General features: G+C 41.5%; 1 long non-coding RNA gene across 1 annotated transcript; it reads right to left on the reverse strand.

Annotated features, from left to right (window-relative positions):
- Window positions 1–3,749: 3,749 nt before the first annotated feature.
- On the reverse strand, window positions 3,750–9,331 carry LOC141153135 (uncharacterized). The gene is made up of 3 exons (XR_012247242.1): window positions 9,165–9,331; window positions 7,562–7,711; window positions 3,750–4,812 (listed from the first exon to the last, which is right to left on the reverse strand). It is a non-coding gene; the product is annotated as an uncharacterized lncRNA (long non-coding RNA).
- Window positions 9,332–11,950: the final 2,619 nt, after the last annotated feature.

Here is an 11,950-nt window from a genome sequence, read left to right on the forward strand (position 1 = left end):
CATAGTGCACATGGGATTTCTAGTGATCCCATCCACTATGCTGTAACATCTGGACGCTGCGGGTTTGATGCTACAGTGGCTCCTGACCATGACCACGTACCGAAAACTCACCCGCAGCATGTCAATTTCTGTAGCAGACACGCTAGTCTCTGCTGCATATTTTGACTGATTGAAGTGTCATTATGTGTGGTGGATTCACATGTACCGACAACAAAAGTGCGGCACTATAAGGGTATGTGCACACGATGCAGAAATGAAGCAGAAAATTTCTGCATCATTTCTGCATCTCCCTGGCAGAAAAAACGCATGCGGATTGTACATGCGTTTTTCCTGCGGAATACATGCGTTTCGGCATGCGGATTGACAAGCGCTTTCCAGGCGATTTTAGCATCACTTGGAAAAGTGCTTGACAACTAGGTCACACTATATAAATCCATGCAAACAGCATGGATTTATATAGTGTGACCGTATAAGAATGTTTAAAAATAAAAAAATAAAGCTATACTTACCCTCTGATGGCCAGGCGTGTGCTGCCGCGTCCGTTCCTGGCTTGTTCCTGGCTGCCGGGATATCGCGAGACACTGCGCTGAAGGGCCTGCGGTCACATGACTGTGACGTCACGGAAGGTCCTTCAGTCTTGCACGCGAGCAGAGGGAAGGAGACCGGGGGCCGTCAGAAGGTGAATATATCTTTATTTTTTATTTTATTCTTGTTTTACGGCTTTTTAAATGGTACCTGGGTCCGGAGGAGAGTCTCATCTTCTCCACACTCGGGTACCATCCGCACATTAGAACGCGGCAATAACGCAAGTACAAATGCAGTCTTGCAGAATTGGCGCGTTCTAATGCAAGTCAATGGCGGCGAAAACAGCGCGTTTACGCAAAATTAATTGACATGCTGCGGATTTTTGAGCGCAGCATTTACGCTGCGGAAAAATCCGCATCATGGGCACAGCACATGCGGATTTCAATTGGGGAACATTGCTGCCCTTCTACCATGCGTTTTTAATGCTTTTCCGCGGCGTTTACGCAGCTGCAAAAACGCCGCGGAAACGCATTAAAAACGCATCGTGTGAACTAGGCCCAACACTGTGTTTTGGACGCAACATAAATACATTGTGTCCAAAGCGCTGCTGAGTGCTGATCAGGGGACCTAGTGGCTAATGAACAAGCTGTGAGATGTTAATTATGGCCAGGGACCATGTTTGCCTAATGGCACCTTCTCAGGCTAAAAATAGCAGCTCACAGCAGTCGCATAAATTATATGAATAGAAATGCTAATGAAGACTGGGTGAATGGGACTAGTTGACACCCAGCTCTTTTGTTTGGTGATGACAAGGTGTCAATCAGACTATTTCATGACCAAACTTAATTAAAGTAAAGAGTTAAATAAACACACAGGCATAGTGTAAACACTTTATTTGAATTACCGCAGACACATTTTTTAATCATTTAAATTAACCAATATACTCACCCCAGTTCTATGGTAATCCAAGGGTTTAAGCAATGTCCCACCAAATAACTTTATTTAGCTCCTAAAAGCATTCATTGATGTACAAAAATGCTTCAAAAAACGCATGGTACACGCGTCAAAAACAAATGTAAATCTGCTTGCGTTTTTTCTGCCAGGGAGAGGCAAAAACACTCAGGAAATTTCTGCTTCAAATCCGCATCTTTCTCACATACCCTAACACACCAACAAATGAAAAATAGTCAGAGGGGGTTTTACATGTAAGAAGATAATTATTCATGTCTAAAAATTTACACACGTACAGTACTCCGATATAGAGTGCGATCAGCACTGTGATACCCACTGGGGTAAATCAGTATCCATAAGGTATAAAATGTGTAAAAAATCAAGCTAAGGTTTACTTACCCTTTTCTTGTCTGGAAATGTGTCTCTACTGCTGCGCTGGTCTCTGTTGTTTGGCTTCTGCGATGACATGTCATCGACAGCGCTGCAGCATATCACTAAGCCATGAGCCACTGAACTCAATAATCGGCTGCAGCGGTGTCAAGATGATGTCAGGGTGCAGTATTATAGGAGTACTATTCTTATTTATAGGGGCTGTATTTCAGTGCACACTTGCTTGTGCCTAAGGACAGTATTATAGTACATAGTAGCGGTATTATAGTAGTTATATTCTTGTACATAGGGGGCAGTATTTTAGTAGTTATATTCTTGTACATAGGGGCAGTGTTGTAGTTATATTCTTGTACATAGGGGGCAATATTATAGTAGTTATATTATTGTACATAGGGGCAGTATTATAGTAGTTATATTTTTGCACATATGGACAGTATTATAGTAGTTATATTCTTGTACATAGGGGCAGTATTATAGTAGTTATATTCTTGTACATAGGAGCAGTATTATAGTAGTTATATTCTTGTACATAGGTGGCAGTATTATAGCTGTTATATTCTTGTACATAGAGGACAGTATTATAGTAGTTATATTTCTGTACATATGGACAGTATTATAGTAGTTATATTCTTGTACATAGGGGCAGTATTATAGTACTTATATTCTTGTACATAGGAGCAGTATTATAGTAGTTATATTCTTGAACATAAGGGCAGTATTATAGTAGTTATATTCTTGTACATAGAGGACAGTATTATAGTAGTTATATTCCTGCACATAGGAGCAGTATTATAGTAGTTATATTCTTGTACATAGGGGGCAGTATTATAGCAGTTATATTCTTGTACATAGAGGACAGTATTATAGTAGTTATATTCTTGTACATAGGGGCAGTATTCTAGTAGTTATATTCTTGTACATAGGAGCAGTATTATAGTAGTTATATTCTTGTACATAGGAGGCAGTATTATAGCAGTTATATTCTTGTACATAGGGGGCAGTATTATAGTAGTTATATTCTTGTACATAGGAGCAGTATTATAGTAGTTATTTTCTTGTACATAGGGGGCAGTATTATAGTAGTTATTTTCTTGTACATAGGGACAGTATTATAGTAGTTATATTCTTGTACATAGGGGCAGTATTATAGTAGTTATATTCTTGTACATAGGAGCAGTATTATAGTAGTTATATTCTTGTACATAGGTGGCAGTATTATAGCTGTTATATTCTTGTACATAGAGGACAGTATTATAGTAGTTATATTTCTGTACATATGGACAGTATTATAGTAGTTATATTCTTGTACATAGGGGCAGTATTATAGTACTTATATTCTTGTACATAGGAGCAGTATTATAGTAGTTATATTCTTGAACATAAGGGCAGTATTATAGTAGTTATATTCTTGTACATAGAGGACAGTATTATAGTAGTTATATTCCTGCACATAGGAGCAGTATTATAGTAGTTATATTCTTGTACATAGGGGGCAGTATTATAGCAGTTATATTCTTGTACATAGAGGACAGTATTATAGTAGTTATATTCTTGTACATAGGGGCAGTATTCTAGTAGTTATATTCTTGTACATAGGAGCAGTATTATAGTAGTTATATTCTTGTACATAGGGGGCAGTATTATAGCAGTTATATTCTTGTACATAGGGGGCAGTATTATAGTAGTTATATTCTTGTACATAGGAGCAGTATTATAGTAGTTATTTTCTTATACATAGGGGGCAGTATTATAGTAGTTATATTCTTGTACATAGGGACAGTATTATAGTAGTTATATTCTTGTACATAGGGGCAGTATTATAGTAGTTATATTCTTGTACATAGGGGGCAGTATTATAAAAAAGAGGAGGAAAGCTGAGCATATCATTGCAAAAAAAGTATCTTTATTTAAACATGTATAGAGAAATAGGTATAAAGACCAGACAAATTGTAGGTAAGAAATGACTGAGAAGGAACATACTAATACTCAAATATATGCACTAATAAGACAATGGTTATAGCCCTTTGATATAGATAGGATTGCACACTTGCCCGAGACAGAACATAGGTCATAAATAGTGGAAGCAATGACTGTGCTATATATAATAGAAGCCTTCCACTTGTGTCAGATAAAAGGGTACTCTTAATGTAACAGAAAGAAACATTATCATATGTCAAGGGGGCGCACCAACATCTACCTAATACCAGGGTAAGATATATAATGAGAAGTATATTACCTGTAGAATCTCTCACAGTCAAAGTGAAGAGGAGGGGGAGAGATGAAACGGTGGTGGTAGCACGGAGCCCGACGCGCGTTTCGCGGTAAAACCGCTTTCTCAAGGGCGGGTGATAGATGTATGGCGCCCCCAAGGCATATATATATGTCCATATCCCTTTATTAGTAACGAAAATACTTGCAGCTGTGATGCGGGGCGCGCACCCGGAAGTGGCCAGCTTAACCGGGGGCGTGTCCCACAAATCACATGACGTGAAGTGAAGCTGTAACGGCGCATGCGCGCGGGCGAGAGGGGCGCGCCGCGTGCGACCCGGCCGTCAAGCCGCTACTGCGCACGCGCGGACCAAAGAGGTTCGCACAGGTGCAGAGAGGCATGGAGACGGCCAGGCAAGCACGCGACGCAACTCCCCCCACCACACACGCACGCGCACATCACGTCAGTGAATAACACTGCCAATTAGGGTATGAAAAGGGAGAAGAGCGGGGACAATGACTAGGAACAGCCACAATAAGGTATAACAATACAGCAATATAGGGATGAAACAGTCACTACAGAGTAATAAAGATTAGCCATATACAGTAGCATCATCCCAGCATAGGTGTGTATTCTAATTTGTAATGCTGTCATCAGGACATATATCCCATGATAGATGTGATCACAGAATTCGTCAAATCAGATTGAATTAGGGAAGCAGCCAAATCTGTACACTCCTGAAACCAGAAACAAAACACAAATAAAGAAGCCACAGTTAAAAACAATTAAACCAAAATAAAATAAAAAATATAAAAAATGAATAACCACCCAAAATACGCATGTGTAAGGAGATTATTGGTCTTTACTCCTCTTTGGTCAGACCTCATCTGGAATACTGTGTACAGTTTTGGGCACCACATTTTAAAAAAGACATAGACAAACTGGAACAAGTTCAGAGAAGAGCGACCAGAATGGTGACTGGTCTGCAAACCATGTCCTATGAGGAACGGTTGCAGGATTTGGGAATGTTTAGCTTGCAAAAAAGAAGACTGAGAGGAGACTTAATAGCTGTCTACAAATATGTCAAGGGCTGTCACATTGTAGAAGGATCATCTTTATTCTCATTTGCACAAGGAAAGACTAGAAGCAATGGGATGAAACTAAATGGGAGGAGACACAGATTAGATATTAGAAAAAACTTTTTGACAGGGTGATTAATGAGTGGAACAGGCTGCCACGAGAGGTGGTGAGTTCCCCTTCAATGGACGTCTTCAAACAGAGGCTGGACAGACATCTGTCTGAGATGATTTAGTGAATCCTGCTTTGAGCAGGGGGTTGGACCAGATGACCCAGGAGGTCCCTTCCAACTCTACCATTCTATGATTCTATGATTATATAGCTCCAAATAAGAAGTGCAAAGATTGTGGCTATAAGAATGTAGAGAAGCTCAGAGATTCATTCAAGCCGTGAGGTGTCACAGTGTTTAATCGTACAATCCATTGTGACTCTTTCTGAGCCAATAGCTTTTTAGCATTACCACCCCGTATCCCCATGTGTATTGTATCAATACCACGTACCATGAAGGAGCGGGGATTACAGTTATGTTTCAATTTAAAGTGCCGTGGTATTGTTTTCAACTGAGCTAGATCGCTCGCCGAGGTGGCTGCTGTAATTTCACGAATATGCTCACGTGTGCGGACCCGTAATTCCCTTGTGGTTAAACCAACATAGATCATGGGGCAGCTACACGTGGCATAGTAGATGATATTGGATGTACCACAGAAAATATGGTGTCTGATATCGAATGTTCTGCGGCCATCAGCTGAACAAAAATTAGTGCATCGCAAAACATTCGGATAGGCCACACAGTGTCCACATTTGTAACTGCCATTAATAGGGCCCCCAGAACCAAACGGTCGCGTTACCGGTGCAACATAGTGACTCTTGGTCAATATGTCACCAAGATTCCGACATCTCCTTGGTGTCATTGATGGAAGGGACCCCAGGTGTCCCCTCAGGGAGGGCTCCACCATCAAGACACTCCAATGTTTTTGGAGGATGGCTCTCATGCTATCCCATTCGTGGTTATGGTGTCATCCCCATCCGAAGACCGTATTTTCGGATGGAGGAGGACAGTACGAGGAGTCTTGCTTGCTCTGTCATACCCCCTCCTAATACATCTCGGACTATAACCACGTTGTAGGAAGCGCTGTTTAAGGTCCTGTGCCTGACGCTGAAAGCTCTGTTCAGTAGAGCAAATGCGTCTCATCCTCAGGAACTGTCCGACCGGGACAGCCCCAATTGTGGCTAGACTGTGGGCAGATCCTGCATGAATCAAAGCATTGACCGAGGTGGGCTTTCTGAACACGTCCGTCTGCAGGCCCCCATGAATATCGACACACAGGGATATGTCCAGAAAGTCCACCCTCTTAGTGTCATATGTATAGGTCAGCTTGATGTTATATTGATTCATGTTAAGACAGTCCATGAACTCTCCGAGCTGCTGTATAGAGCCCCGCCACAAAAATAAAATATCATCAATATATCTCAGCCAGCACAGCACATGGTGGGCGGCAGGGATGGTATCCCCATCAAAGATTTCCCTTTCCCACTGCCCTAGGAAGAGGTTCGCATATGAGGGGGCACAGGCCGCCCCCATGGCTGTGCCACGCTTCTGGAGATAAAATTGATCTTTGAAAACAAAAAAGTTATGAGTCAGGGCAAATTCCAGCAGCTCTAGGATGAGTTCACACAAGGGGCTATCCAGGTTGGAGGCTCCGAGAAAGAGACGCACTGCGTTCAAACCATCAGTGTGGTTAATGCTGGTATATAGGCTTTCAACGTCGGCAGTGACCAAGAGAGTCCCCTCATCCACCGTGATGCCGTCGACCCTAGTAAGGACCTCCGTTGTGTCTTTGATGTAGGATGGTAAATTGGTCACTAAGGGTTTTAAATAGTGATCAATAAATCTACATATGGGTTCACATAGTCCCCCAATACCAGACACAATCGGACGCCCTGGAGGGTCGACGGGATCTTTGTGGATTTTGGGTAGAAAATAAAAGGTGGGGATCCTGGGAAAGGTCACTGTCAAGCCCTCATAAACCATTTTGGAGATTATTGAGCACTCCAGAGCCTGGGTTAGGATGTCCTGCAATCTAGCAGTGAAATGGGTCAAAGGACAAGAGGGCAATCTAACATAGGTATTGGAGTCCCTCAATTGGCAGATGGCCTCCCGCTCATACTTGTTAATAGGCCAAATAACAATGTTGCCCCCCTTATCTGCGCCCTTGATAACTACATCACTGAGTTCCTGAAGCTGTTGTAGAGCTCGGCGATGGTTGTGTGTGAGATTGTCAAATTTCCGTTTTGTTGGTAATCTAAGGAAATCTTCAGTGACAAGCTTGGTAAAAATCTCTACTGCAGGGCATAAAGATAAGGGGGGGAACCTTGTAGATTTCGGCAAAATGGATTGAGGGAACCCACCTCGTGAAGGATTGCAGTGTTCCTCTGCCAGTTCTTCCAAACATCTCAATGCTTCTCTCTCAGTCACTGCTGCATCCATAACCTCCGGGCTCTTGTAATGCAACTTCTTCAATACCAATTTGCGAGAAAATAGGTGTAGATTTTTTATCGCTGTGAAGAAGTTGAAAGCATTAGTAGGAGAAAATGTAAGACCTTTCCCCAGGACCTCCACCTGTGCCTTAGATAATATGTGTGGAGATAAGTTGATTACCTGGAGCCCACCCCGAGAGGAGACTGCAGGTGTCACACAATTAGATCCTTTTTTGGACGACTGTCTGGTCTGCATTTTAACAGAGGAAGACACCAGGGACCCAGCTGAGGACACAGAATGCGTATCATCTTGAGATCTGTTTGATTGTGTAGATCTAGATCTTGATCTATAATTAGGTGCAAATTTCGATATCTAGACCGTGAACAGTCAAATTGACCTCTCCATCTATATACACAACCGTTCTGCTTGTCCCAAATGTCCCTCTGAAATTTCTTGATTTTATCGGCTTGGATGTCATGTGCCAACCGTTGTACTTCGATGTCAATCTCCTCATTGACTTTTTTCAATGAATCTCCAGACAATCCCTTCCTGAAAATCGCTTGAAGGCCCTCAATCTCGGTTTCAATCTCCTGTAGTGTAGTAGCATTCATGTCTATAAGTAATAAAATGAAGCCCTTAGAGCAAGTATCAGATATTTCTTCCCATTTATTTTTAAAAGTCTCATCAGAAATGGGGAATGAGGGAAATACCTGTACTCTTAGCCCCTTCGGGATTAGCTCCCTTTGCAAGTATTTGACAAGAAATGCATGGTTCCACCATATTTTAGTGCGTTTCTTCAGGAGTTCTTTACATTTAACCACAGCTTCTTGCACATCTTTGTCAGCCCCAACCTCCACCTCAATATTGTCTTTGGTTGCTGTGATGAAAGCCGGCCGGTGGGTGCAGCTCTCTGGCGCCCCCTTACCTCTCAGGTCAGTCAAGGTACTGCACCTAGAGAAAGTAGTGCCAGGAAGCTGCAACCAGCGCAGGGAACACGGTAGAGTGTTCCCCTTCAACGTCACTAAACCGTAACGTCACTACACAGCACAACTCGCTAGCGCCCTCTTAGCCTCAGGTCAGTCAAGGAACTGCACCTAGGATAAGCGGTCGCCAGAGAGACTGTCCTGTAACCTACTGGGTATCGGGGCCCTCTGTAGTGAGGGTGGTATATATATCTTCCTTGGCCGCGCCAGGAATATATATATCTGAACCTCCGACCGTCACTACCAGCCTTCCCCAATCCCCAGTTGGTATGCTGCCACCAGTCCCTATTTTAGATATACGCCCAGTCCGTGAATGGGCCTATATCGGGTCAGGAACCAACCCTGGGTAGCGTTTTTGGCTTGAGCCGAGCTCACACGGACGTGCGTTCGTTATGCAGAATAAAAGGCAGGCCCACAATTACTTGAGGTAATTGATTATAATAATACACTAGATACACGATATACAACTAAATATACACAGGTATAAGGTCAGGCTAAACTATACAACAATGGAATACAACACACAGAATCACCACAGCATATCAGTTACCGGTTTCTTGATTTTCTTGTGACGCAGGGAGAGGATTCTGCGGTCGCAGGCACGGTTCTTTGTTACAGGCTGAGGCCTACCACCGCATGGTCAAACTGCTCCTCCCCTTGGTGGCCTCAGCTGGTGCTCAGATGTTCAGCACCCCACTCTTGGGTCAAGACTGACTTATCTCTTGTCTGTCCTGCTATCTTACCTGCCCCGTCCCGCCCACTGCTGGTGAAGTCAGCTGGCTCAGTCTCCACCCTCAGGTCTAACTTCGATCAGAAGCCCAAATTCTATGGAACTCAATAACTTCTTCTGGGATGGTCTCAGGATACCCCCAGGGGTTCCCATGGATTCGGGCCGCCGTAACCGACCTTTTGATATCAATTATGATACCATACGGTCCTCAGGAATGGCTCAGCGCTATATCTTGGCTTCCAGAGCACGTACAAACGTCTACCGCGGAGGCTTGTGTGCGCAATGGCTCCGGGACGCCGTGATATTTTTTTATTGGCCCATCCCACGCAACATGCGTGTACTTTTCATGTTTCTATATCTTATGCCTCCATGCTTGTGACAGACAAAGAAACTAGTCCTATGGGACAAATGGTCAGGTACAGATAGACGAAGCACCCCCCCCTGCTGCCTGTGTTTCCTCTCGAAGTCTTTGAAGCTCCTAGCATTCAAGTGTTAAGTAGGCCCCGGGGCTTCTTATCTTACAGGAGCCTGGATGGGGGGAAACTATCTAGTTGACGTTTTAACAGAAGGTCCCAAGGGTGGGGGCTGCTGAAGTGTGGCCATCCCTGGATATGATTTATCATTACCAAGATGGCGGCTACAGGTTCATCACAGTTGCATCATCAAGTAATGAAAGCCACGTGTTGTCACGTGCCCTGTAATCCATAGTAATAGTGGCGTAAACTGTGAAAAACACAGATAAGAACATTAATAATACAGAAAGAGGCCACACAATAGCTACAAAAGGGTGGGCGGATAGCCAGCCAAATGGCGAGCGGCCACACAATAGCTACAAAAGGGTGGGCGGATAGCCAGCCAAATGGCGAGGAGTATTATAGTAGTTATATTCTTGTACATAGGAGCAGTATTATAGTAGTTATATTCTTGTACATAGGGGGCAGTATTATAGTAGTTATATTCTTGTACATAGGAGCAGTATTATAGTAGTTATATTGTACATAGGAGCAGTATTATAGTAGTTATATTCTTGCACATATGGGGCAGTATTATAGTAGTTATATTCTTGTACATAGGGCAGTATTATAGTAGTTATATTCTTGTACATAGGGGTAGTATTATAGCAGTTATATTCTTGTACATAGGGGGCAGTATTATAGTAGTTATATTCTTGTACATAGGAGCAGTATTATAGTAGTTATATTGTTGTACATAGAGGACATTATATAGTAGTTATATTCTTGTACATAGGGGCAATATTATAGTAGTTATATTCTTGACCATAAGGGCAGTATTATAGTAGTTATATTCTTGTACGTAGTGGGCAGTATTATAGTAGTTATATTCTTGTACATAGGAGCAGTATTATAGTAGTTATATTCTTGTACATAGGAGCAGTATTATAGTAGTTATATTCTTGCACATATGGGGCAGTATTATAGTAGTTATATTCTTGTACATAGGGCAGTATTATAGTAGTTATATTCTTGTACATAGGGGCAGTATTATAGCAGTTATATTCTTGTACATAGGGGGCAGTATTATAGTAGTTATATTGTTGTACATAGGAGCAGTATTATAGTAGTTATATTGTTGTACATAGAGGACAGTATTATAGTAGTTATATTCTTGTACATAGGAGCAGTATTATAGTAGTTATATTCTCGTACATAGGGGCAGTATTATAGTAGTTATATTCTTGTACATAGGGGCAGTATTATAGCAGTTATATTCTTGTACATAGGGGGCAGTATTATAGTAGTTATATTCTTGTACATAGGAGCAGTATTATAGTAGTTATATTGTTGTACATAGAGGACAGTATTATAGTAGTTATATTCTCGTACATAGGGGCAGTATTATAGTAGTTATATTCTTGTACATAGGGGCAGTATTATAGCAGTTATATTCTTGTACATAGGGGGCAGTATTATAGTAGTTATATTCTTGTACATAGGAGCAGTATTATAGTAGTTATATTGTTGTACATAGAGGACAGTATTATAGTAGTTATATTCTCGTACATAGGGGCAGTATTATAGTAGTTATATTCTTGTACATAGGGGCAGTATTATAGCAGTTATATTCTTGTACATAGGGGGCAGTATTATAGTAGTTATATTCTTGTACATAGGAGCAGTATTATAGTAGTTATATTGTTGTACATAGAGGACAGTATTATAGTAGTTATATTCTTGTACATAGGAGCAGTATTATAGTAGTTATATTCTTGTACATAGGGGGCAGTATTATAGTAGTTATATTCTCGTACATAGGGGCAGTATTATAGTAGTTATATTCTTGTACATAGGAGCAGTATTATAGTAGTTATATTGTTGTACATAGAGGACAGTATTATAGTAGTTATATTCTTGTACATAGGAGCAGTATTATAGTAGTTATATTCTCGTATATAGGGGCAGTATTATAGTAGTTATATTCTTGTACATAGGGGCAGTATTATAGCAGTTATATTCTTGTACATAGGGGGCAGTATTATAGTAGTTATATTCTTGTACATAGGAGCAGTATTATAGTAGTTATATTCTCGTACATAGGGGCAGTATTATAGTAGTTATTTTCTTGTACATAGGGGCAGTATTATAGCA

Source organism: Phyllobates terribilis, unplaced genomic scaffold (assembly GCF_046119375.1).
Source record: "Phyllobates terribilis strain yellow unplaced genomic scaffold, ASM4611937v1 Scaffold_7__3_contigs__length_470593459, whole genome shotgun sequence".
In the NCBI taxonomy this organism is placed as follows: domain Eukaryota; kingdom Metazoa; phylum Chordata; class Amphibia; order Anura; family Dendrobatidae; genus Phyllobates; species Phyllobates terribilis.